This window comes from Otolemur garnettii, unplaced genomic scaffold, assembly GCF_000181295.1.
Source record: "Otolemur garnettii isolate 467f Iridium unplaced genomic scaffold, OtoGar3 scaffold00149, whole genome shotgun sequence".
In the NCBI taxonomy this organism is placed as follows: Eukaryota; Metazoa; Chordata; class Mammalia; order Primates; family Galagidae; genus Otolemur; species Otolemur garnettii.
In genome coordinates this window covers 3,657,123-3,684,944 of record NW_003852544.1, presented here as the reverse complement: position 1 = coordinate 3,684,944, position 27,822 = coordinate 3,657,123, and the positions used below count along the sequence as shown (strand labels likewise).

The following is a 27,822-nucleotide window of genomic DNA, read 5'->3' as shown; positions in this document are numbered from 1 at the left end:
TCCCTGCACTTCAGGACATTCAAAAGGGAGGCGTGTGAAAGCCCTCTGTAGACTGAACGTCCTACCCCAATAGAAGTGCCACTGTCACTCCTCAGCTGAGGGTCCACTTGTCTATCCGATTAGTGTGACTAGAGGTCAGGTTTAACGTCTATAAGTCAATGACGCGGTCCCCAGAAGGAAGTAGTTTACCTATTGTAGTACTCAGCTTCATTAGCAAATCCAAACACACCAAACAGATGTGTTAAGATGACATTTAGAAAGTGGTCCTTACTGCGGGCTGTGGGATCTTTTTCACAGAAGGACTTCCTCATCACACTGAAAACATGATTATAAGGAAACAGGTTCTGGTTTCCCACGACTGTAGACGTCATGTGCAAAGCGAGGCACACGGCGGCCTTGGCCTTCATCCCAGCATTGCCTATGGAAGCAGCACGGGCAGCCCTCAGAGGAGGAGAGGGCTCCTGTTCTGGTCCTAGTAAAAGAGTAAAACCAAGATACCAAAAACAGCAGCAAAGCTTTCTCCCTATACATATCCCTGGCAGGTACTCCTACCCTAGAAGAAAAAAAAGGGCAAGTAATATGTCAAGTGAACCAAACATAGTCTGTATTCTCTGCCACTAGAAGCCCAGGCGCTGACTCCTTTCTCCTTTTATGTTAATATTGCGCTATCACTTTTGATGATTCCTAAGCTGGCCCATTACGTCTCTCACACATGAAATTGAGATTAAGACCCTTGAAAGTAATTGTGCCCTTAAAAGCCTAAGCAGCCTCTGAATACAGTGGCCGGAGATGAACTGCGAACTGCCACTTCCATGAATCATGCTCCAGCTGAGAGTGTTAGGGGTGTGCCAAGCCAACTGTGTGCAGAAGGATGTGTTTTACACAGCACACATGTCATGTGTAAGTGATCCTGGGGAACACTGTTGAAATAAAGTATGTTAATTTTATAATTAGGATGATTTCAATTTCAGTTTCAAAATAGTTTTTCTGCCCTGTACTTTGGATATCAGTGAGATTTTTAAAAAATCTTTACCCATATGTACAGCCTGTTACTGCTATAGAATCACTAGAGTTTTTCCAGTTAAATATTATAAGCTTAAATATTAAACATTAGCATTTCTCCCAATTGTACGTCACCTACTCTTGGGATGCTCACATTCTAACAGGTGGGCACAGACCACACGTGCATGAATAACATACCAGGTGGAGATATGTGCTATTAAGAAAAGCAAAGGGGGGTAAGGGTGGTCAAGGACGGCCTCTCTAAAACTGAGATTTTAGCAGTGCTACAAAGGGTATAAGGGAGCAGGTCATGCAGATCTTTAGGGGAAGGGAGCATACGTGCAAAGGCCCTGTGGCAGGTGTGTGAGCCAGTTGAAGTAGCAGCAGTGGGGCCACTGTGCCCGGCACAGAGTGAGCAAGGGCTGAAGAGGGTGGGAGGCAAAGCCACAGGCTAGTCACATATAACACAACTGGCCAGTGTTAAGGTTTGGGGTTCTAACATGTGAGAAGGTGGGCTTTGGGGTTGCTTTCATGGGGAGCATTGCAGTGTGACTTGCATTCATAAAAGCATCACTCTGGTTCTGTGGGAAGAATCATGTGGGGAAATGATGGAAGTAGGACACAGGAACTTGGTTTCCTACTGTTCCAGAAGAGATGATAGCTAAAATTTCCTCTAGGGAACTTTGGGAAGTTTCAATTACATAGTCGCAAATAAGAGGCAATTTGGGGTGCCTTGTTGGAGGAGCTCCTGTAGTCAAACAGAGCTGGGCAGGAAGGCAGCGGCTGCCTTTTTCTGAGCCAGCCGTCTGTACTCTGCTCCCGTGTGACCTGCCTGCAGAGGTTCCATCCTCTACTTGCTCCCCATCATTTCCCAGCATCCCTAAGAAAGATTTCAAAGACATCCCAAGTTAATTTCTCCCCCTTTTTCTTTTCAGTGCAAGCTCTAGAAAGGCTACACTCTTGGCTTAAATATTAATATTATATTTGAACAATGAGTTCTATGAAAGTAAAAAATTCTACTTTAGGTCTTACGTCTCTCTAAAGAAGGTTGTGTCTGAAAGGAGAAGATCAAGCCTCTCACAATATCCAGAAATGACAAAATGAGGAAGGTTTTAGTAAAATAAGTAAATGCAAACCTACATCCTATTCTAACAGTCTTGTAAGGAGGACTGCAAAAGTTTTGCTTCTGAATCCTTGCTCATTCATTCATTAACTTCTTTTCATCTCCAAAGTGGCATTCTTCCCAGCCAGCTGCCTCAGCATCCAGGCAGGAGAGAACACTAATGCTACATAGCAGTAAGCCCCAAATTGCCATTTCGGTCAAATAACCTGTAAAATGTTGGAATGATTTCTTTCACTTGGCTGTCATGACAGTATGTGTGTTATATGTACTCTGTATTCTCTCAAATATTCCAGTGGTTACTGGAGGGTCAGACTACATGCCTAAGAATGTGCTTGCTGGTGACGTGGTGGGCCTGAACTGCCCTTCTCCCCCCAAGGCCCTCCCAGCTTTTCTGAGACTCTGTCCTCAAGCCAACAGCACTTCTTTCTCTGGGAAATTCAATCTTCAGATGCCAAGTCACCCAAGCCACAGTTTCCAGAACTCAAAGTTGAGCCCCCAGCACGTGACACTACTGTCATTTTTATAGCATCTCCCAAGTCTGCACCTTCTCCAGCTCTTCAGGTGGGCTTTGGGCCATGTTGTCTGTTTTGGTGTCCATGGCCCTCACCTGTCTCATGTGACGTGAGATGGTCATTGTCACCCAGGCCTAGGCAAAACTGTTTCCTCAAGTCCCCATTCCTAAGATAAGGATGAGAATGAAGAGCTATCCACCTGGGGGAGCTGATCTGAGGATCAGGTGTGTGAGGGCCGTGACGCTCCGGGCACAGAAGGTACATGAGAAGTGCCAGAAGTGCCGGTCTCCTTTCTCCCCTTTCCCAGTCGAGCCCATTCCTTCCAGCCACCCAGTTCTTCCCCCTTCTCCCAGGGCCCCGGCTGCCAGGTCAAGCTGCCACCCACGAGCCACAGTGCTCCTGCTCGAGCACCTCCTCCAGTGCTCAGTCACCTTTACTCCAGCAGGTTTCTGTCCTTTTTTAATGACCCTTGGGTGATACACTCCTGCCCATGTTTTCTCCATTTTCTCCTACTTAAGTCACTGGTCCATCGGCTGTGACATCTGACGGTTCCACTGCTGGCACTCCTGGGGCTTGCCTGCCAGCCACATGTCAGTGGGCTTCCCTGGGCAGCAAGGAGCAGTGCAGACACGGCAGCGGATTTGCTAGAGTGCCCTCGCTCTCAGTCACTCTTACTAACTGCTGGGTTGGGATATAATTGAGGAGGAGTGGGACAGGGCTCAGTGGACAGTTGTGCCCCTCTGACAGCTTGTCAGCAGCTTAGGGCAGTGAGGGCTGGGGCCTTGGACTCCAGTGTCTATGGACCCACCACTATCACTGGATTGAGTGCTTCTAATTGACATTCCCAGACCCACTCTGGCTTGTTGTGTGGCCTCAAGCAAGCCACTTAACCTGTCTCTTTCCTTATGTCAAATGGAGATAATAATACTTAACGACACCATAGGGGTGTAGTGTATATTAATTAATTAATGTTTGTAAAGTGCTTTGAAGATGCAAAGCTGCTTAAGTGTTTAAGTATTCTGATGATAGTCCTTGCTTATTATTAGAACCTTCCCAGGTTCCTGGACCATCACTCACTGATTACAACTAGGATCTAATAGCACCTGCTGTGCATTCCAGTCAGGGATCTAAGGCATGACCCATGAGAATTTAACTCAAATGGATTTATAATTTGAAAAAGATGTCAGTGAGGTCTGTGCCCAAACTTTAGGCCAGTTACAGGACTCCCTAGCAATTTTCCAGAAGCCAGGAGGACTGCATCACGGTGTGTGCTGCAAATGGTGCTCATTGTAATTGCTTTCATCTTTTATGTGGTGCTGCTCAAATATAGACTGAAAACTGCTTGCTGGGACCTGTGGTCTGCCCAGGCCATATCTCAAGGTCAAGATGGGAGAAAATGGAGGCCATCTGGTGTGACCAGCACTGATTTATTTATAAACCCAGGGAACTAAGCCGGGAAGAAAGAGAATTCCTAATACACTTGTCTTTGAGACATGCTGAAAGATTCCAGGTGCTGTGTGTAAATACTATCGGCCACCCCTCTTGTGTGGCTGCATCTATCTTAAAAACACTTCAGTCTTTTAGATTCGCCACCCATACCTTCTATAATGTCATAAAACAAATAGATTGGTTGGACTGAGATACTAGATGCTGCTAATCAGAACAGAGTAACGCATTCTCAGACCTTGGTGGGGATTTGGCTGTTACTCACTTCATCCAGGACACACACAGAGTATATGTTGGTGTTCTGCAGCTTTGATCACACTCCCCCTGACCCACGGGTGATTCCCATGCATCTTTCTTGTTGGCGTACATAATTTTCTCCTACTGAATGTGCCATATGTGACCCCCTTACACCCTTTTGCCCAGCCTCTCTAGAGAAACGCATCCTACGTCTGCAATATTTTCAAAGTTTCAGAGAGCTGAAATGGCTTTCTTAGTCTTGAGTACTCTGTTGTTTTTGTCTCTTGGATGTTGGGGGCTATCAACCTAAAGAAACTGAGAGCCTGACACTTCAAGTTTTGTATGGAAGTATTAGCTCTCAAGTATCCAAACTCTTATAACCAAAATGCTAGACTTTACCTTTAAAAATTGTTCTGGTCCCATTAGGACCCCTTGGAATTTAATTGGCCTGCAAGTTGTTGGTTTTATCTTGCCCATTCCACGATTATTACAGTAGATCTGATTAGCTTTCTGGGCATGCTTTAGCAAGGAGGTATACACATGTACATAAGGCAGCAAGCACGTCATTGTCTTCAAGGTGCTACTTAAACACCTGCTTTAAGAACACAAACAGGCCCTTTGGGCTGGGGGACAGTGTGACACACAGCTAGGGCACGCGGTCAGGCACGCTCTGCTCTGACTAAATGTCTGAGTCCAGGCCACTGAGACTTCCTTACAGGGTACACCACAGAGAGCCCAAGTTTAAAGAAAACTCTCCTTTTCTGGTTAACATATGTTAACTTGTAGAAATAAACTTGAGTTTAAATTAGATGTTACTGCTTTTTTTAATAGCCATTTTGTAATAATCATAACCATCCCTTTGCTAGAGGTTATCTTTACTTAACCTGTATAAAAGATTCTCTTTCAAGTAATTGAGAATTCTTTTTTTAATTATTTTTTATTAAAATCATAGCTGTGTACATTAATGCAATCATGGGGTACAATGTGCTGGTTTGATATGCAATTTGAAATGCTTTCATCAAACTGGTCAACATAGCCTTCACTGCATTTTCTTAGTTATTATGTTAAGACATTTATATTCTACAGTTAGTAAATTTCACATGTACCCTTGTAAGATGCACCATAGGTGTGGTCCCACCAATTACTCTCCCTCCACATATCCTCCCCCCTTCCTCCCTTCCTCTCCCCTTTCCCCTTCTTCTTGGGCTATAATTGGGTTTTAGCTTTCATGTGAAAGCTATAAATTGGTTTCATAGTAAGACTGAGTACATTGGATACTTTTTCTTCCATTCTTGAGATACTTTGCTAAGAAGAATATGTTCCTGCTCCATCCATGTAAATATGTAAGAGGTAAAGTCTCCATCTTTCTTTAAGGCTGCATAATATTTCGTGGTGTACATATACCACAATTTATTGATCCATTCATGGGTCAATGGGTATTTGGGCTACTTCCATGACTTAGCAATTATGAATTGGGCTGCAGTAAACATTCTGGTACATATATCTTTGTTATAATGTGATTTTTGGTCTTCTGGATATATACCTAGTAGAGGAATTGAAATGCAAATCAAAACTACTTTGAGATATCATCTAACTTCAGTAAGATTAGCTCACATCACAAAATTCCAAAACCGGAGATGTTGGCATGGATGTGGAGAAAAGGGAACACTTCTGCATTGCTGGTGGGAATGCAAACTAATACGTTCCTTTTGGAAAGATGTTTGGAGAACACTTAAGAGATCTAAAAATAGACCTGCCATTCGATCCTACAATTCTTCTACTAGGTAATTAAGAATTCTTAAAGGCTGTCTAAAGTTTTACTATGATAGACTGTCAGAGTAAAAAGTGGCGACTCCCTTAAACAGACTTATTATGAATAGAAACTTCATATGGGATTGGAGGAGGACCAGTGAGAGGAATCTGCCCTGTCCTGTCACACTCTCCAGCCAATCCTTCCTTCCTGTCCAGCTCTTGGACCTGTCTGGGTAGGCACTGTGGGTGGTACTCATTGGTACAGACCTAGTCACACTAAGGCAGGGTACCCAGTACATGATTGCGAGAATCACTGGGATTCAGTGTGCATGAGGCAGACCCTCATAAGATAGCCAAGGCACCAGAGATGCATTTTAGTTAAAAACTGTTGTCCCAATGGGATCTCACTGGGGAGAAAATGTTCAAAATATTATAAAATGAATTTATTAAGATGACTGCATCTTAAGATTGGTAAGATTACTACATACAAGCTATTGAATCATACAATTGAAATGAGTGAATGACATGATATGTAAAACATGCAACTATAAAGTTGTAAAAAAAAATAAAGTCTCACCGCAAAGGTGTCCCCAGCATACACATCTCCCATGTGCCCACCCAGTTGGCAATGGCCTTTTCAGCCTCTTCTGTCAGAGGCAGAAAGCCCCCTTCCTCATGTCAACCCAAGAGCCAGCCACATCTGTTTTGTCCCAATGACAAGGGAGTTGGTCACTAGCTCACAAGGCTGCCCTTTCCACTCTCTGAAGATTGTTATTAGAAAGTTGTTTAGGGTTTTTCTATTAAAGTAAAACCTGGCCAGGGGCAGTGGCTCACACCTGTCATCCTAGCACTCTGGAAGGCCGAAGTGGGTGGATTTCTTGAGCTCAGGATTTCGAGAGCCCCCTGAGCAAGAGAGAGGGACCCCATTTCTAAAACTAGCCAGGTGTTGTGGTGGGCGCCTGTTGTCCCAGCTACTTGGGAAGCTAAGGCAAGAGGATCGTGTGAGCCAAAGAGTTTGAGGTTGCTGTGAGCTACGACATCATCGCACTCTACCAAGGGCGACAAACTGAGACTTTGTCTCCAAAAAAATAAAAAATAAATAAACTAGTTGTCTCCAAATTATAGGTGACTTTTAATTTGCTCTTCATTCTTTTCCCTATTTTCTAAAGCTTGTCTAATAAACATGTATTACTTTTACGATCAGAAAATAAAAAATAAATAAACTAAAACCTGCCTGTAAGTAACTCCTGCATTTATCCACCTCAAGCTGGTCATCTCTTCGCCCTTGTGAGAGTGGTTGGGTATTACAGGACAATACTCAGGCCGCCCCACACCCTGCCCTGGGGTTTTCCTCTCTGAGCAAACTCTAATTGCACCTCCCTGTTCCTTGCATGTTTTAATTGGGAGCGTGTCTGGGGTGACAACACCATGCCAGCAAGATGACTTCAGTGGAGACATCTTTCTCAAGTCTTTGCTTCAGGCTCTATCTGTGAGCAGATGATTGAGCTAAATAATCTCTCAGGTTTTAAACACTCCAGATTCTATGTTTTGAGATGAAGAATTATGGATGGTGCTCGCTTCAGCAGCACATATACTAAAATTGGAACGATACAGAGAAGATTAGCATGGCCCCTGTGCAAGGATGACATGCAAATTCAGGAAGCGTTCCATATTTTTATGTCAATTTTTCAATAAAGTTTTGATTATGGGCAAAAAAAAAAAGAATTATGGATGTATATGTTGATTTTTTTATCTTTCTCTAAAGGATTATTTAGAAAAAGTATAATTAACCAGTCAGAGAAATTGACCTTCTTCATAATCAGTAGACTTCATATGATTGAGTACATAGTATGGTAGAGAAAGCGTCTGGTGACAATGAAGGGCTGATCTTCCCCGTGTCTGTGATGCCTGTGATTCCTTCTCACCTTGGAAAGATGGTTGTAGCTCTAGGTTCTGCTGGGGGGAAGACCTGATGACCAGCAGGTCCAAGTGGAAAAACCACAAGTAAAACCAGACTTCACAAATTGAAGCTTCAGCTTTGAAACAACAAAGTTGAGGAGTCCTCATTAGAGAAGTACCTGCTGGGTGCTAATTGATATTTTCCCCTAAATCCCCATAAGGGGATGGCATCGTGTGCACCTTCAGTGTGAGGGGCAGTAACATTCATAAAGTCAGTTCACAATGGATCACCTGAACTGAAGAGAAGAAAAATGACCCTCAAAATGATGTCTTCGTTTAGAATTCAGGGGCATGTTTTCTAGATAATCATTCAGGTATCTATTTGCAAATGCACACCCCTGGCTTTCCCAGCCTCTGAGTTGTTCCGTGAGAATGCTCCCAAAACATGGGACCAGTGGGACCACATCACTGTGCAGGCCAGGACTGCAGGAAGTGGCCTAGCCCCCTGGCCCAGGCCAACATGCTGCTGTCCACAGAGCTCAGCTTACTTTAGAAAAGGAGGAGGGGAGGGGTTAGTATAATTGTATGATTTTTGTGCGTATATGCTTGAGTTCTTTGTTACAGGGATCTCTCTGTGAGTAAAGAATAAATGTAATGACAGAGAATTTTGTTTAGCTCTCCAGGGAGAGAGAAAGTGAGTGGGATAGCAATTCATGAACATGGGGCACCTGCCCCGACTATCACGTCTGATGGAAACGTTTCGCAGCGCCCAAGTGGTTGCTGCTCCTGAAGGAATACTAAGGACAGGAAATCTGGTCTCGCTCCACAAACTCGGGTAGCGAAAGAGCCGTGTGAATACCAGTTAATAAATGCCTAGGTCTGTTTTTAACAATAGAGGGTATCAGTGTCCTGCTTGAAAGCATTCCTAAGCTAGTCAATGTTGTAAAATAATACAGAAAACTGACATTTTTATTGTGACATGAGTTACCATATAGCAGTTATCTGCGGGCTCATCTGGTTTTTATGATCCATGATGTAGCTGTCATGTTGAGACCCAACAAGCCATCTTCGGGCTCAGCCTCTCTAGTTTCAGCACCTGCCTAAGTGCATGAGCACCACTTCCCAGCACCGAGGCTAATGGGCTCTGTCTGCAGGCTGTGCCGGTCAGTTCCACTATGGCGCTATCCATCTGTGCCACCTCTGTCTCTTTCTCCCTTCATACCTCAATCTGGGCTCTGTCTGGGGGAGAACATCTGTGGAGCAGAGACTTTACCAGGCCCATGAGATCCATCTTCATGGACTTTCTGCTTGTCAGGCGTCTGGTGGCCTCAAAGATCTCTCTTTGAGGATTTCCTGATCAGAGAACAAGGCTTCCAAGGAGCCACTGGTCATGCTGTGGCAAGGCTAACCCTCCTGATGGCCCCCTCACCAAGGAGTCCCCTTTTTGAACCAATAGGGCAGAGGGGCGCTGGGTGAGATGCGGCCCTGGCTGGGCAGGGCACCCTAGCCTTGCCACACACCTGCATCTCCTGTCATTTACCCCACCCCCAGCCAGCCTCCAGCAGGGTGCTGGAGGAGGCCAGGCTTCAGTCTTGCCCTCCCTGTACCTGCTGCTTTTGAAGATCCAGATTGCTTCCCGGCAGGGGGCCACTGGAAGGGCTCCGCAGCCCTTCTCCAGCTCAGCTCCAGCCCTTTGCTCATCAGTGTCTCAGGCGTGCAGCAGGAGCACGCCCAGATCTGGAGCATACACCCACGTGTTCTAGCAGTCAGATTTGTCCCGCCTCTCCGTGTGTACTGATTCACCATTCCTGAAGTTCTTTGCAGATGTTGCCTCATTTGTGCCTGAATTTGTGATTTGTGGTGGTAAATCTGTCTGGGGAACAGGGGGAAAGAAAAGAGTTGAGCAAAATACAGTTTTCCTAGATGAATAAATTGCTTCCTCATTGGATGAAAAAACGGATAAATCTGGGTCTAATTTAGCAACTCCTGCCGTAACTGACTGAGGAGGGAGGAACACTCTCTCCCAAGTCATGCAGCTGTGCACCTCACTCCCTCAGACCCGCTGCCTGGTACATGCTTCAGACACGTCAGGACTCACCAAGCAAAACTGCCCTCTTAGAGATGGTTGTGATGACATTTCCAAAGTTCAAGCACCAATGCTGGAAGACCACTACCCTCACAAGGCATTTGTTTTCTGTTTTTAGAAAATATTCATTAACCTTACCTGAAAATTTGGCCAAGTTGACTTAGAAAATTAATGTCATTAATTAAGATAATTAATGTGCATAATAAGATTTAACCTAATGCATCTGGCAAATGATGTCCTCTGGAGACTGATGTCCCGGGGTCTAGCACCAGCTCTACCAGCCCACACTGGGTGTGACCTCAGTCTAGTGACTCACCTCACTGAGTGTTAGCCTCCACATGTGTGGCCTGGGGAGTGGGGTGTGCATGACACACTAGTGTGAACCTGTCTCTGAGGATTGTACTGTTAACACACATAATATGGCCAAATGGAAAACTCTCTGAACTCTTGAATCCGGAGATGTATACAGAGGTTTGTTATGTTCTTTTCTATTTTTTGTATAAGAAAAATGTTAAAGGCTTTCAACCTGGAAAAAAAATCTGATCTACATATTTTACATAAGTAGGAGAAATTTTCATTTAAAAAAATATACACGTGTCACTATAACATGAAATAGTTTAGCAAGCAGTCTTAGAAATTTAAGAGATGGATAATCCGAATCCATGCAGTCATCCTTATTTATCATTTGTTCTTTTTTTTCCAGAGATTTTCCAGCTTTATTATTGTCTTCAAAATATTAGGTTGTTTTGTTTTTCTTCTGTTGTGTTTTGAGACTGGGTCTTCCTCTGTCTCCCAGGCTGGAGTGCAGTGGCAGCATGGTAGCTCACTGCAGTCTCAGACTCCTGGCCTCAAGCAATCCTCCCACTTCAGCTTCCCAAAGTGCAGGTGTGAGCCACTGCACTTGGCCCTATACATATTTTTTTTAAATAGTTTATTGCGTTCCTATGACATAAGCGGCACTATGCTAGGTGCTAATGAAGCCCCTTAAAGAAGTAGCTCTAGTGTGACATTTTTTAAAAGGGCACTTTTCTAAAAATGATACTTTTAATTTTAATAAATAAAAGAGAGTTAGTGATTTAGTATAATGATGATTTATTTTTACAGTAAGCATTATTGTAATACTTTTTTAAACTGTGGCAAAATACATGTAAAATTTACCATCTTAAGCAGTTTCAAGTTTGAAGTTCAGTGGCAATCAGTTTATTAACACTGTTGTGCAGCCATCACCACCATCTATCTCCAGAACGCTTTTCATCTTGTAAAACTAAAACAGTACCCATGAACACTAACTCCCCATTTCTCCTACCCCAAGCCTCACAGCCATTGCTCTTTCTATGAATTTGTGTACTGTAGACACCTCATAAAAGCAGAACCATGGAGTATTTATCTTTTTTATAACAGGTTTATTTCATTCAGCATGATGTCCACAAGGTTTATTTATGTCGTAGCATTTATCTGAATGTTCTTCCTCTTTAAGATTGAATAATATTCCACTTTGTATGTGTGTGTGTATGTGTGTGAAAACCACATCTTGTTTTTCATTCAACCATCCACAGACATGTGGGCAGCCTCCACATTTTGGTTATTTTGAAAAATGGCGACAAAAATATAGATATACAAATGTCTGTTTAATGCTATGCTTTTAATTTTTTTACTTATAGGCCCAGGAGTGGAATTGCTGGATCTGCAGTTAATTTTTTGAGGTCCCATCATACTGTTTTATATAATGGCTACACAATTTTACATTCCAATCAGCAATACACAAAGATTCTAGTTTCTACATCTTCTTGCCAACTCTTGTTATTTTCTTTTGCCCATTTTTTTATTTGATTATTGTTGACTTGATTTTCTTTTAATTTCCAAATATGAAGGGGGTACAAATGGTTTTATTGCATGGATACCTTGTATAATGCTTAAGTCCAGGCTTTTTGTATGGCCATCACTAGAACAGATAGAAGAGTGCACTGCACCTGGTAAGTAAGGTTTTACCCCTCACTCCCTCCTCTCCTCACTTTTTCTTGGATTCCAATGGCATTTTTTTTTCAGCCAGAATCTTACTGTCTGATTACCCCAGGTAGAGTGCAGTGGTGTAATCATAGCTCAGTGTAATCTAGAACTCCTGAGTTCAAGCAATCCTCCTGAATCAGCCTCCCAAGGAGTTGGGACTACAAATTCCTACCATGATCCCTGGCTAATTTTTTCTATTTTTAGTAGAAAAATACTTTGCTCAGGCTGGACCAGAATTCCTGAGCTCAAATGATCCTCATACCTAGACTCCCAGAGTGCTAGGATTATAGACCTAAGCCACCACACCCAGGCAATAAAATGACCGCTCTTCTCATGAAGGCCCATCTTTAGGTGGGTATCCACCCACAACTTTGAATCCTCTCCTTGAGAGCAGTACGCATGGTCTGCTTCTTGTTTGCCATCTTGCCTCTCTTCCTACAACTTACTTTTATATATGGTCCAACTTCATTCTTTTCCTTGTGTACATTCATTTTTACTAGGACTATTTGTTGAAGAAACCGTTCCTTTCCCTTTGTGTGGTCTTGGAATCTTTGTTGACATCAAGTGACCGTGAATATAAGGTTGATTTCAGTCTTCTCTATCCCATTTGTTGGTCTACAGGTCTGTCTTTATGCTGGTACCACTGTTGTGATTACTGTATTTTTATAGTTAGTTTTGAAATCAGGAAGTTTGAGACCTCCAACTTTATTCTTTTTCATTTGGGCTAGTCAGAGTCCCTTAAGATTTCATATAAATTTTAGAATGGATCCTATTTCTGCCAAAACACCACTGGTATTTTGATAGGAATTGCATTGAATTTGTATGATCTTCGCTACCCTAACAAGTAAGTCTTCCAGTTCATGAGCACAGAATGTCTTTCCATTTATCAGAGTCCTTTGCACTCAGTTTTTGTGGCCCTTTATAAGTATAGCATCATCCTTGGTTATGGAAAAAAGAAAAATTTAATTGTCTTCCTACAGAATCTTATAGTCCGGGTTCAATACTAAGATAATTGATGGGCATAGATCAAGAGCATAGAAGGGAAGTGATACTTGTACCGTCAGGCCATTCCATGGGGGTTGAAAGGGAGGCCCATCTCTGTTCTCTATAAGGCTGTTCATTGTTAGGACCCAGGGGAGACCAACAGGGTTTCCAGGGTTTTCAGTTCCAGGATTTACGACTGGACAAGTAAAAATGGCCTGAGAAAGCAAAATACAACACAAACATGAACAAACCTAAGGGGTCATGGGGAAGCTTAAACAGACATAGGTAACCTGGGCAGGGTTCAGAGACGGCCAAGGCAGCACCCGTGTGAGTGCAGCAGCCTGTGCACACCCAATAAGCATAGGAAGGACCAATAGCAGAAGACAGACGGAAGAAGACCTTGAATAGTGTCTGAGCTGGCCAAGGAAACATCCAGGTTATTAAAGGTAATCTTCTTAGAAGCTTTCTCCTGATCTCAGATCTCCCAGTTCTACAAAGGTAAAGCTCAGATTAATGTTTCTGAGCTCTGCACTGCTGCCAGTAAAGAGAGCACCACGCGGGTGGCTCCTGTGGCTCAAAAGAGTAAGGCGCCAGCCCCATATGCTGGAGGTGGCGAGTCAAACCCAGCCCTGGCCAAAAACTACAAAAAAAAAAAAAGAGAGAGAGAGAGAGAGCACCAGGCAAGGAACTTTTGGTCCCCAGCACGCACAGTGCAGAGAGCAGCCCTGTGTGGTTGCGTCATTAAGGTTCACAGGTTTTTCTCTAATGCATGTTTGGAAAACAAGGCATCTAGACAGTTGCATGTTTAGATCAAGAAGGAAGAAGGGGTCTAGGGGCTTTCATACTTATAGTCCTTCAGGGTAGGGATCTCTATCCAAGGATGAAGAAGTCAGTGCAGGGATCATCTCAGAGATAGTAAAAACTAAACAGTCATGCCTGTGTGAAACCAACCAAAGGCTCACATCTGCATACTCTCTCCCAGGTCAGAAGTCTGGCTTCAGACTTCCTGGACAGGATAAACCAAATGTGTCTAAGCCCTGAACCCCAACAGCTGCTCTTCTGTCTTCAAGAGGGTATATGCACAGGAGGGCTCGGGCTCTGATGCCACAGGCCCCAGAAACCAAGAGTCACTGAGCAACTGAGAAGGGCATTCCAGGAGAACATCTACCTCCCTTCTCTACTAGGATAGGAAGGTCCAGAAATGCTAATCCCAGGACAGTGTACACAGCCTGGCTCATGGGAGATGCCATGCCAGGCTGCAGTGAACCATGCCAACTGCTCCCTTAGACAAGCCAACTCTTTAAACTTATCATTGAGTTTTCCTACCCTGCGTGGCAGGGACAAGCTGAAAACACAGTGAGAAGGGGCTCTGGGAGTGGAAGTTGACACAGGCACAGGGCTGCCAGTCAGACTGAGCAAAGTGCCACAGTAAAACACAGTTCAGTTGGCTGTTCAGAGGGGTGGATTACCTGCTCATGGTCAAGCCCAGTTTTCATCCCAGAAAGAGCCCAAGAAAACCAGTTACCTATCTTCATCGTGCAGCTAGCCCTGCCTCTCCCAGGGGTACGGCAAGGTTGCCGGATAGTTTTGTTTCATTCATCTGCTTTTCAGCTTAACAAGATTCTTTAAATCATTTAATCAGTAAGCAGTAAGGGTTAAGAGGGGTTTTCCTTTGTATTTGGCAAGTGAAATGAAATAAGAATCAATAGCATAGTCTTTTGAGTGATTCTGGTTCTGTCATTACTAATGGACCCAGGCGTATTTCACATATTGTTCTTTTAAAGGGTGCCACTCTCCCAAGCCACTTGATGGGACACTCTGAAAGGGTGCTGTAGGACAGAAGGAGACTCTTATGTTTTTACAAAAGGAAATTAGCATAGGATTCCTGGGTGGGTTTTTTCCTTGTCACAAGCTGGATCAGAGGAGAGTTGTTAAAACCACATGTATAAGTTACCTATTGGTCTCTACTTGGATCATGGCTGCCTTGATGATCAAGACTCTGTGCTACAAGTCCGCTTGTTGGTGTCAACACCAGCCTCCATTAGGTGAATAGAAAAGGGAAAAGGTATAATCCAGGGCCTTGTGGCTGAGAGAGATCAAATGATTAAATCTGACACTGCCCCTCCCCCCCACCACAAAAAATTCGACATTGCCACTTTACAGCTGAAGAGACTGAGGCCCATGGTTAGTTAGTTGTTCCTTGCCTAAGGTCAGACAGCTGGGTAGTCTCTTAGAAAGTTACTTTCAAAGGTAAGGTCCAGATTTGCTGGCCAGGAAACCTGCTAGAAAGTTTTATTCTGCTCTTTCTAGGGCTCTGTGACAGATAGATTTGGAGAACTCTGGGAAACCAGGCACTGGTCACCCATTTAAAGGACAGGACATGTTAGAACTGTTTTCCTACAGAGCCATTAGGAGCATGATATCTGAGGGCTTTCTTGAAGCACAATAAAAATGTCTTGATTGGAGAAGGATGCAATAAACTTTTCTTTAAAAATAAGAAAGAGATAGTCTGGAAAGAACCCGGGTGACTGACCTCGTGTTTGAGAATGAGTTGCAATGTAGCAAAAGGAAAACAGTGCCCTTTGGCCCGTAAATAAAGACGATGTAGTAATTAGGGCAAGAACATTTGGATCTGTTGCATTGGTGCCTTGTGTAATGTATTTTCATGTTACAAGGTGCAGTAACGGAGGATTTCAGTTCTTCTAGGAATCTTGGTTTAGTGGGTGTGATATTAAAAAATTAAAGTATATTATTAAATGTACTCTGAAAGAGGCTAGACACAATGTTACAGACATTTAAAATGCTCTTAGTATAAGTACAATGTATTAAATTTAGAGATTAAGAAGTCATCAAATATTCTGACCTCTTGGATATGAGCTACAGGCCAGTCCATTGAGCTCTGAGACTGAGTTTTCCCATCTGCTAAGAAGAGTTAGTGATATGTACCTTCTGAAACAGGAGTTGAGGCAAATCATATCGAGACTGTATAAAACCCTAGAAGAGTGATCGGTTCACTCCTGCCTGGCACCCACATTTACTTCCTGAGAGTAACACATCACAATATTATCCTAAAAGAGGCCCTAATGGCTAGAGAGGGTTAATGTGCACCCACGCATGAACCCGTCTTCTGGCAGGTGTCTTTAGGCAGCATAACCTAAAACCTAGCATGTAAATCATATTTTGAGGACAGTGTTAACATTTTTTTTAAAATACGAATCGTAATGACATTTGTATAATTTAAAAGGCTGCCTTAAAAATAAACCTCATATTCTCTTTATTTCTGATTCTATATAGGATTGCCCTTACAACCATTGTATCTGGAAATTTGGAGCAGTATATTCAGATAAGAGTGCCAAGGAGAAGACTATTTATGTTTGAGATCCTTTATCAGCAGGGTCTTTGGGACAGCCAGCAGAAACATTAAACCTATAGGCAGCAGGCCAATGATTACCAAATATTTTTACACTTGGACCAATAAAATGTAGCTATTTTACAAAAAGGATTTCATTTAAAAATTATTAATAGTCACAACGTTTTATTATTTGGGAGTGGTAATTAGCTAAATGATCTATGAATTAAGGTATTACAAAATGAACAGATCAGATAGCTCTCCATGCAAAACCACTTGGCATTTTTTATTGAGGGGGCAAGAGCCATGCTTTTTTGTGTGTGGAGGAAAATTTAATTACATTTTTTAAAAGATAAGTTCTCATTTGTTATAGCAGAAAGATAAAAGATATTTTCTTTTCTTGTTTTCTATTTTTTCATTTTTTTTTATGGGGGGACAGTGGCTGATCATTATTATTATTATTTTTAGCTAAGCCTGTGCCTTCCCAGAGTTTTAGGCCCTTACTCCAGTCCTCACCTTGTACCCCTTTGGTGATTTGTAAAGGTCAGTTTCTTTTTTTTTTTATTAGATCATAACTGTGAACATTACTGCATTTATGGGGTACAATGTGCTGACTCTATATACAATCTAGAATGTTCACATCAAACTGGTCAACATATCATTCACCTCCCTTATTCAATTGTTGTGTTTTGATGTGTATTTAAAATGATTCCTTACTATAATAGCAAGAATAAGAGTTTGGCAGATTGACACTTGTTCTGTGTTGTTCTCTCACAAGTTACAGTAGCATTACATTGCTAGTTGTGAAATGAAACCATACCTTATGGAACAGCCCTTACTGGTGATGTAAAAATAATCCTTAGAGTCTACTGAACACAGCTCACAGGCAGCTACAGATAAGCAGCAGCCATGTTGGAAAGCATAACATTGGAGAAAAGGTTCCCTTCAGGTCAGGGTTGGTGCTGAAATGTCCAGATATGTTGGAGACATGAAATTCCATCCGGCATTACTTCTGCTGATACTCTGCCACACAGAACAACCACACTGCTTGGATTGTCACTTCCAAAGAATAGTAGGAAAGAGATCTGAAAAGAGAGGTTGAGGTAAACCAAAGCCCAAATTACAGAACCCCAGGCCTAGTCTCATCAAACAAAGATAGAAGGCTTTGAATGAGGACTGTGGTTACTTTCTGAGCACTCACTATAGGTAAAATAGGTGCTAGGCTCTGAATGGGGTGGCTAATGACTAAGCCAGAATTCTTTTACCACGGTGAAGGCCTTGCAAGCACAGTACACCTGTGTACCAGGACTGCAGGAGCCCTGCCCAGCTGTGAGATGAGCTGAGAGCTGCCTGGTGCAAAGGAAGACTGATGCTGCCAGTGTGCTCTGGGAGGAGGGCTGTCAGGCCAGCCCTGGAGGGTACAGTGGTGGCAGTTCTGGATGGAGAGAAGGGTGGTCCAAGAAGGGATGGCAGCCAAGCATGGTGGCTCACACCTGTAATCCTGCCACTCTGGGAGGCTGAGGCAAGTGGATTGCTTAAGCTCACGAGTTTGAGACCAGCCTGAGCAAAAGCGAGACCCTGTCTCTACTAAAAATAGAAAAACGGAGGCAAGAAGATCACTTGAGCCCAAGTCAGAGGTTACTGTGAGCTAGGACACCATGGCAGTCTACCCAGGGCAACAACTTAAGACTCTGTCTCAAAAAAAAAAAAAAAGAAGAAGAAGAAGAAGGGATGGCTTGTCCTTCCCCACCCTGGCCTGAGAAGTTTCCATGACTCTTTAGGACTCAGGCTAGACACCCCTCCTCTGCAGAGTGTTGCCTGCCCCATGTGAGAGGGGGACCAGCACCACCATACCTCATTACTGCCCCATCAGTGTCTGGCCACACTAGGCCACAGTGATGTACTTGTGTCCCCTACCACTGCGTGTGTTATTAGAGCTGTTACCTCTGTGGCTTATTTCAATAACCAAAGTGTCAGTCACATGGATGCTTCTAGACCCTTCAGCCTGCTGGAGATGCTGTTTTAAAATTTATAGGAAAAAAAAGATGCTTGAATTCCTGTCCCACATACAGTGGAAAATACTATGTCTGTCCCATGCCCCTGAGAAGTACCTGGCTACACCAGGAGCCCCAGCCTGTGCCCTGGATGTCCTGCAGCTTTTCATGTTACACAAGGGAGAACAAATAAGATGTTCTGTAATTGGAAAGGTTTGGTAAACATCTTGGCTAACAAACCACTTTAGAGCCACTTGATAGACAGGGCCATTCTTGAAGGTCCCTGGTCATCATTTCCTGCAGAACACTGGTACCCCTGCAGGGGGCTTCACTCCTCTCCCACTGTACCTGCTCAGCAGCCCTGACCAGCTATTGTCACCTGTGTGCAAAGTAGCCCAGCCCTTTCCTCCTTGACTGCCACCCAGCCAGGCCAAAGTCCCCATGCCTATGGGGCCTATCAAGGTGCTTCCTGGAGAGAGACTAACTGAGACTGACTGACTCCCTCTGACCTGGTGTTGATCTAACCTTCTGTCCCACCACCCTTCCACATTTAGCTGGGTATGTCTAGTATCCAGGACCTGGGAAGTAACAGGCATTTGATGAATGCTTCCTTAATGAGTTTCTAAGTATGCAAAGGTGGCGAGTCCTCATCCTATGTTTGGTCCTGAATACAGGACATGGTTAGGAAGAAATGAGGAATAAACCTGGAAATGTGGGTTAGGATCAGATTGTCAAAGATACAGAAAGTCAGGGTGAGAGTCTGGCTTATATTTGGCAAGTAATTTGGGGTAATTAAGGTTCCTGATAGGGGAATATCACAGAAGAGCCCCACGAGGAATGGGCACAGTCCCAGGAAGAATAGGGACCCTGAAGAGGGGAGAGCCAGTCTGTGAAGGAGGATGCTGCCATGGTCCAAGAACACATGAGCAGAGGACATGGGCCTTGCCATTGTGGAGGAGATGAAGGGACAGCCTGAGTGCAAAAGATACGAAGTTGACAAAATGGAGAAGAAGGCACTAATGGTGACCAAGGTTTTAACCTCAGTGACAGGATAGGGGTAAGGAGAATGCAACAATGCAGTAGGAAAGGGGACCGGTGTATCTAGGTGACGGATGTTTGAAATACCCATCATCCACTCAGCAAATGTTGGCTGAGTGTCTGCTGCAGGCCAGGCTCACTGCCACGTGCAGAAGATGGACTTCCATATGACAGACGGCACTAGCCCCCACGGACCTGGCATTCTAGGGAGGCAGAAGGCAGGACAAAATGATCACAGATTATCAGAAAGTCCCCCAGGAAAGGCAGAGGATAAGATAGAGGGGAGTAGGCTGGTGTGTGGAGAGACTTACCACAGGCCACACTCAGACGCTGGGATTCCCAGGGCCTACACTGCAGCTGTCGAGCCAGCAAGGCTGAAGATGGGGATAGCGGTGATGGCTGAAGTCATGGTCAGGAACAGGCCCGCCTGGAGAGAGCAGGCAGACAGCGGAGCCAAAACAGCAAGGACAGAGCCTTGCACTTGGAGAGCAGGAGAAGAGTCAGGAGCAAACACAGCAGGCACCATGTCATGTCTCCCCTCAAAATGCGTGCGGTCTGAGGAAGCGATTCTAGGGCATTCTTTCTGCAGTCAGATACACTAGCACTGAGCTGCACCCCTAGGGTGCTCTTTCCAAGGGCTCACCGCAGCCAGTGATTCATCCCACCTGGCTGAGGAGCCCCATTTCACAAACCCCACAAGATGTGCTGAGAATCACCAGTCTCTCTCCGGAGACTGAGGGGAGGAACTAAAGGAAAGTGTCAGCCAGCTCTCCAGATAGGCCCTGTGACACAGCTGTGTCTCACCCCACAAGGGCCAGGGGGTGCTTCATATCCCCCAAGGAGTCCCTGTGAAGAAATAGTTCAAAGCAGGAAAAAAAACTAAGTGACAGGAAAGTAAGGAAAAATTCAGTGAGAAAAGTGACCACGTGTGGAGTACAGTGAGGGGGCTCACATGAGGCCCGGCCCGGCTGTCAGGAGCAGAGGCCTGAGCCCCATCCTGGGTGCTGCTGACTTCTTGTCTGACTCTTGAGGGATAAACCTGCCTGGATAGACCAGAACAACTGACCATCTTCGCCATTCACCAAGATACTAGAAACTGATTGTGAAGGCAGGTTTTATGAAGTCAAATACTCCCCATGTCTCTGTTTATTCATGAAGACACACTCCATTTATAGCTCAAGAGGATGGTCAGCATGAAAACCCATTCTCCAGCCAAGAGGACAAAGGCCAGATTGAGTTTCACCTCATGAGAAGGGTGGATTTTGAAGGAGGAATTTATTTTCTGCTCAACAAAACCAAAATTTTCAGGCAAACCAGTGACAGCTAAAGAACGGATACATTTGGAGAAGGTTTAAAGACGGAAACCTCCCAGATATCAGCAGCTTGCTGCTGTCCACCGATATCCAAAGACCATGATTCCAAGTGAGGAGAGCAGGAGGAAAAGGAGAGCTCTGCCAGGCACTCTCTGAGCTATGGGGACTGTAAGGAAGGATTGGGACCCCAAAGGAGGCGGGAAATTGGGCCTGCCTTTGGCCTTGAGGAACTTTCCAATGTAAAAGACATGTGCCCAGCCATGGGAGTATTTCACTTACCCTTTCACGAAGGTAGGCCAAAGAAAGGGAAGGGGTGCCCTCAGGACAGACAAATTATTCAACAGAAAGTGACCACAAACTTTTCCTTTAAATTAATTGAATCCTGCAGAAGGAAAGCAGTGAGAGAAGAGGGGTGGGAAAGAGGGGGAATCGCCCAGGAGAAGGGAGCTGTCAGCAGTCGGCTGCTGGAGAAGATGCTCCAAGCCGGTGATCTGCCACTCATCTGCCTCTGTGCCCGCTGCTAGTGTGGCCCTCCCCTGTGCTGAGCACGGAGTCACCTGATGAAGATCAGAGTGGCCCTTTAGGTTCTGCCACACACAGGGGTCAGACAGGCATTGGCTGAGCTGCAAGGCACCCTGACCTTCCACAAAGGCATCCCCCTCCTTTGACAGGAAGAAGATAAGTCTTTTCTCCCCAAAGACCTCCTCCATCCCGTGACCCAGGAGTGTCTCCGCACAGCACTTTCTGTGTACCGTTAACTGGCAGAGCATAGTTCTCCATTTACATTTGCTAGCATGGTGGCAGTGACATGGATTGTTCCTGAGGAAGTCCAGTGCACAGGAACGGACAAGGACCCAAGTGAGCCCCGTAGTTTCCTCTTAGGTCTTCTGGGCCTTTGAATTCCTGACAGAGACAGGCTGTCCCAGGATGTCTCAAAATGAGTCCTATCCCATTGCCTGTGTTTGGGTGGCCCTAAGGAGCACCTAAGAACCACCTACAGGCAACAGGTCTGAGGAGCACCCAGAAGGAGAAATTTATCTGGGGAATCTTTCTTGGCAAAATCAGAAATCATTATCACATCTTGGAGTTGCCACCACCTGTAACAACTTCCCTCACGCCAACCTCCCGGGTTTCTAAGTGGGATAGCTCCTAAGGGGCCCAGCCCAGGCTTGCCCCCAGGCACCTGGGACTTCCCTAGGGTTCCCTCAGCTGTCAGTCAGGATTCCACTGCCTGGTCGGCGTTCCTGTCCCCAGTAGAATGAATTACGCCCTGTGTCCTTTCCATTCTGGCCTTTGTAGCTCCCTGGTTTCCCCCTCCCCTCCTGCCCACTCCTGCTTTGTTTGTTTGTGGCCAGGACTCCCACAGTGGAGTGTAGCCACCTGGCTGTCTCATCACCTGCTGTGTCAGCAGTCCTGGAAACCTGCCGTGGAGATGCAGAGGCATATTCCATGTGGCCTGACACTACATCCTGAGGCAGCCCACCCTGCAGTTCATAGTGATATGTTATCTTCACAATAGTCACAGAAGGCACAGCCACATCTGATGCATACCATGGGCACATCACAGGGTGAGCTGCAGGGAGCAACTCCGCAGAGGCTGGGGAGAGGGCCAACTGCAGGAGAGACACATGGGGAGAGTGCAGGTGCTTACCATGCCTGCAGGTGTGGCACCTATGAGGATGCTGAGACTTACCTCATGTGGGGGGGCTCTATAATGTCAGCTTAGGTCTCTGCCATCGTAAATACAGGTGCTCTCATAAGAGCACAGTCTACATAGATGAAGAGGAGAAAGAAGAATATCCAGGCTATGGGAAACCAGCTAAATGAGGAAAGGGGGCTGATCACTAGAATCAAAGGGTGATCCTGGGAACCTCAGCCATAGACTGAGTTGCAGAACTAGTGCCAAGGACTCCAGTGTCCATCCAGGGGTCAGTCTAAGCTGTCACTGAGTACATGGCCAGTAGCTGCTACACAGTATTTATTAGGCATCTACACAACATCAAGCACTTACATTATTGCCGACTTTCATCAGGGGTAGGTACAATTCCACAGGTTTTTAAATGGTGAAACTGAGGCCTAGTGAGATTCAAGACACTCAGAAAGGAAGTGGTAGATCTAGGATTCAGCTTGAATGTCAGTGACTCCCAGGTTCCTGCTGAGCTGGTGATAACCCCTCTGCACCTCAAGAGAAAGGGCTCCAGTCTTTTCCTCTGCCCTACCAAACACTGCCTTTCTTGGGAGGTTCTCTAATAGTTCATGCCCTTGAACACTTGTCTATATTGGGACTGCCTTGCCCTCCACTCTGCCTTCCTACCCTGTGCTCATTCCCCCCAGCCCAACTCAAGGAATGTCTACTCTGTAAAGGGTTTCCTGATCCCCCTGGCCTCCCTGGGGCTGTGAGCCCTTCCTGTATCCCATTATGAAGGTACCCTAATCCTAGCAAGTTTCTCTATGGGAAAATGCTAGATAGCCATTCGGTACTGATTTCTGCCAATGCTTCTATGGCATACTCACCACTGCTGTGGGCTCCACAGAGCTCACTCTTCTCCCACCCAGGGCCTCCCAGGCTCAGGCCTCTCTTTATACCCATAGGCACCTCCTTCTCTGCTAGCCTGTTCTTTGTCACTCGCCCTAGGTTTGTGCATGTGCCAGAGATCACCCTCTGTGTGTCAGTCTCTACCACTTCCCTTGACCTTCGTGGAGCCAGGTGTTAATGGCTACTGAGAGCATGAATAAGTGAATGTTACCAGGATTGAATGAGGCATAGGTCCAAAGGTTCTTTTTACAAAGTAAAGTGCTAGGTGGCATCTGTGGCTCAAAGGAGTAGGGTGCCAGCCCCATATGCTGAAGGAGTCAGGTTCAAACCTAGCCCCGGCCAAAAAATTAAAAAAAAAAAAAAAAAAGAAAGAAAAAAAACAAAGTAAAGGCTGTTGTTATTGTGGTAACTACCACTCTCATTATTGCTGTTATTCCAGTGGTGATAATTTGAGGTATTTCTTTCTTTATGAGCTCTCACTATCCAAACTCATGGACTAGGTAGATTTGGATAAAGTCTTCAGATAACTTCATGTTCTCCAGACTTGCTCTACTTACATCCAGGTCTAGTCTGATAATGTGGTCACTCTTCAGACCATGAGAACTGAAATGATCATACCCTAAGGAATATTTGCGTGTCTGTTAGTAGTAGTCATGGTGGTATCATAAATAAGACCCAGGCAGTTCCTTTTAACTCTGTAAATTGAACTCTTTTCATAGAAAAGGGGCTAGATACCAAGCAAGGACCCTTGGACGTTTTCCAACACCCAGAGTTCCCATGGCAGGCAGCTCTTAGTACTTCTTTCCATCCTAGAAAGCAGCAGATTCTTGAAGAATCCTCCCCAAAGCCCATTTCTGCCAGAGGAAGTCCCCTGGGAGTCTATGGCCTTCTTGTATTAAGGGGCATAGAAAAGAATCCTTCCACGGGCAAATGGCCCACTGGTTTGTGTTTTAGCTACTCATAACTATAAAATCTTGAATCGTGACCATTCCAAAAATGGCACTTGAGAAGTCAATAATTGTTTTTGAGAAAACTGCATTCATCATATTAACAAAATCAAAGATGCTCTCTCTTTAGCCAAGCTTCCCTCTGTAAATGGTTCATCTCCAGCTGGGACAAAACAATGACTTTTTTTTTTTTGCTCTAAAATCCAAGGCCTCAGTCAGCTTTTCCCAGGGTGTGGCTTTAACATGAAAAAGCCCAGTGATATTTCAGTCAGTTATCTCTTGACAGGCACACTCCCTCTCACCAGTCTAGTCTACTCAAGTTGCCCAGCCTATAGCTTTAGTGTTTCTGGACCTCATCTGTCTTTCACAAGTTCTTCTTCCCCAGGGTATACACTTCATCCTCATCAGGAGTGCCTACTTGGTGGTGGATACATGGCTTTGTACCCCATAGTTCTCAGCTGGCACCCACTGAAGCAGAGAGAGAAGGTCCCTGAGGAAGGCAGTCCAGCCTGATGGGCTAGTAAGCTAGTCTTTGCCTAGTCTGTGAAGTCAGACAAGCCTGGGTTTGAATCCGGCTCCCAGATAAATAGATGTTATTGCTAGCTCTAAAGGACCCCAGTTCTCACCTCCCACTACGCCAATAAAAAACTCATCCTAATCAGCCAGTAGGTGTGGAGGGAGGGGTCTCACTGGCCCACAGCAGAAGGAAACTTGGTTAGGATTTGTATCAGTGGGGAATTTGCTGACCCCCTTTGCTGGTATGTATTTATTATGCAGGTGCCTCAGTGACATGTTTCACCCAGGGCAATGAGGTGCCCTAAGTGTCCACTGTACAGCCATGAGATAGCATAAGCACTCAGAGAGCCTGACTTGTCATAGGTAACAGGTGCCAGAAGTCCAGTGGGGTAGAGTTTGGGTGTTCATGGGGTAGAGTTTGAAGCTGTAGTTCCCTCAGGAACATGTTCAGCCCACCAGTACCAAACTCAGACCCCACCCTCTGGGCCACCTGCCTCCGTACCACCTGTGCATTGTCTGTCGTCTGTGTAGAGCCAGCCGGGAAGCTCATGCCCTGCTGGGGGGCTAGAGTTAGACACCTGCAAAGGCCTTATGGAGCAGAGGCTCAGGGAGCCCTGGTGGGAGAGACCTCTCAGCCACCCTCTGCCACCTGATTGCCTGCTGAGTCACCCAGCTCCCCTGGCTGTCCAGCTTGACTCAGGCTCAGAGCTGAGAACAAGCTAGACCAAGACCAACGGGAACAGAGCCTTCATCCTGCTGCTTTACTGCCATAGCCACCATGGAATGATGACTGACAGTAGGCTAGGTGACACATGGCAGGATCCCAAAGGCACAGGAAAAGCCTGAGGAGACTTGGTGCGGGGTCCCCGAAGTGTAGGAGAAGCTCCAGAACACTGCATAAGCACCAGCAAGCCTAGCAGAATGGCGAGCAGTGAGTTGGGGAAGGGCCCTCAAATTCTCCTAGTCCCCAGCATTCCCTCACGTGCAGGTGAGGTGAGCTCAAAGTCTCATGCGGAAGTGCTGGGCCTGGGTCTTACCTCCCTCCCTGCCACCTTCCATGTCATTCCCCCTCTCTGTACAGAACCTCAAGAAGACAAAGCAGGGCAGACCTTCTAGGGCCCCGTGTCACAGTTAAGAAACCAAACTGGCCAGAAGGTGATGGGGTTGGTAAAGGCTGCCTTGTGCAGTGCGTACCTTTCTCCTAGGCTGCTGGTGTCAGGCCAGGGGCTGAGCTCCCCAGTCTGAGAGCTCCTCCCTCCATGGGGCTACAGTGGCACCAATCTTCCCAGAAGCTTCATAGAGCCAGAGTAGTGTCAGCAACTGTGTCTACTCGCCTAAGTCCTTGATCCTGTAAATTGTCTTCGTGCTACACCTGTGTTGGGGTAGCAGTAGACCAAAGTGAAAGTAACTTTGAACTGAGTCTATTCGTTTTTGCCAAACTTGAAACCCAGATTTAGCCTTTTGTCAACCCTGCCTCAACCATTATAATGTCTTTCTCTCCCAACTCAAGAATCCTAAGACCTGGGTAGCATCCATAGCTCAGTGGTTAGGGCGTCAGCCACATACACCGAGGCTGTGGATTTGAACCTGGCCCAGGCCAGCTAAAACAACAATGCAACTGCAACAATAACAAAAAAAGAATAGCCAGGCGTTGTGGTGGGCGACTTTAGTCCGAGCTACTTGGGAGGCTAAGGCAAGAGAAACACTTAAGCCCAAGAGTTTGAGGTTGCTGTGCATGTGATGCCACAGCACTCTACCCAAGGTGACAGCTTGAAACTCTGTCTCATTAAAAAAAAAAAAAGAATCCTAAGACCTTCAGAGTGAGCATTACTTTGCAAAGATACCTTTGATGACAACAGGCTTTTGTGCAATTAATATGGCCAGAATTCTAGAATTGTCTGAGGCTCTAGGCCACCCTTGTCTCTCTTTCCTGTGTTTATTTGAAGAATACTTTGTTCACATCAAAGCAGAGGATCCTGGTTGGTAGTTTTATCCAGTAACTGAGCAAGAGAAGCAACAGAGAGATACAGCGTTTCCTGATTCCCCTGGGATGGATTGCTTGTGGCATGAGGAGCTCCTCATGCCCCTTACTTCCGCTGATGTTTTGGGGTGTCTCTGTTATCTTTTAGCCCCCTCTGTCACGGTGGCACATTACACATTACACACTACATATGAGGAAAGTTCTCACTGGAGAAGAGTGTCCTAAAGATAGCTGCAGCTAAGGGCAGAGCTAAGCAAATTGCAGGTGCAGTTAAGGGGTGCTATGGCATGGCCTGGCTCCGTGGTCAGTTGTGGGGTATGATTTGTTTATCTTTGTAAGCAGTACTTTCTCATATTGGGGTAGAGTTATCATTTCTAAAGTGTCTTCACATACACTGAAGTGCTATTTTGGGCGAGCTGGCAGAATATGAACAAAACCCTCATTTTATCTGTGGACATACAAGCCACGCTCTGTCGTGGGCTGCCGCACAGTTCAGCCACTCGGCCTTGTCAGCAAGGACGGCTCTGAGAGCAAACAAAGCACCTGCCAAGAGTTACTGTGCAGAGTATCACACTTGGGTCCCCACCAGAGCTTTCATCAAAGTCTACCTGATTATTTTCCACTGCATTTTCCTGAAAGGATGTTATGATTTTCTAGATGTTTGGTGACTGGCGATAAATCAGGCTTTTATGATGTCATGTGAAAGGCCACCTCTCGGACTTCCTCCTACTGCAGGCAGAGGATGAAAGTGGCCGTGTTGGTGGGGCGCAGTGGACACAGCTTGACTTAACCCTTGCCTCGCCTGTCCCGAGGCACAGCTGGAGCCGTCTGCTGTCAGCCTTTCTTTCACATGTGTGTAGCCAGGACATGTGGAAATGGAGCTCTTTTCTCAGAGTTCAGCTGAGAGGCTTTGGCATCAGATCAAAATACAAAACAAGAAAGTACATTCCATGAGATGATAGGAGAGACTGTAGGTAATTTTCCCAAAGTAATCTTTTGAAAGAATTTTATTTTATAATTATGAAAATGAGAGGTTTCTTTTAAAAGGAAGTAACATGTAATGGTGGCAAGGTTGTGGGGAGAAGCACGCTCTGACTTTG

General features: G+C 45.3%; 1 protein-coding gene and 1 non-coding gene across 2 annotated transcripts in view; both read left to right on the top strand.

Moving 5' to 3' along the window:
- The window catches only part of GMDS (GDP-mannose 4,6-dehydratase), a 587,084-nt gene that overhangs the window by 547,885 nt on the left and 11,377 nt on the right, over positions 1-27,822 (top strand). The window lies entirely within an intron of this gene.
- On the top strand, positions 7,643-7,749 carry LOC111728323. The gene has a single exon (XR_002775655.1). It is a non-coding gene; the product is annotated as a U6 spliceosomal RNA (small nuclear RNA).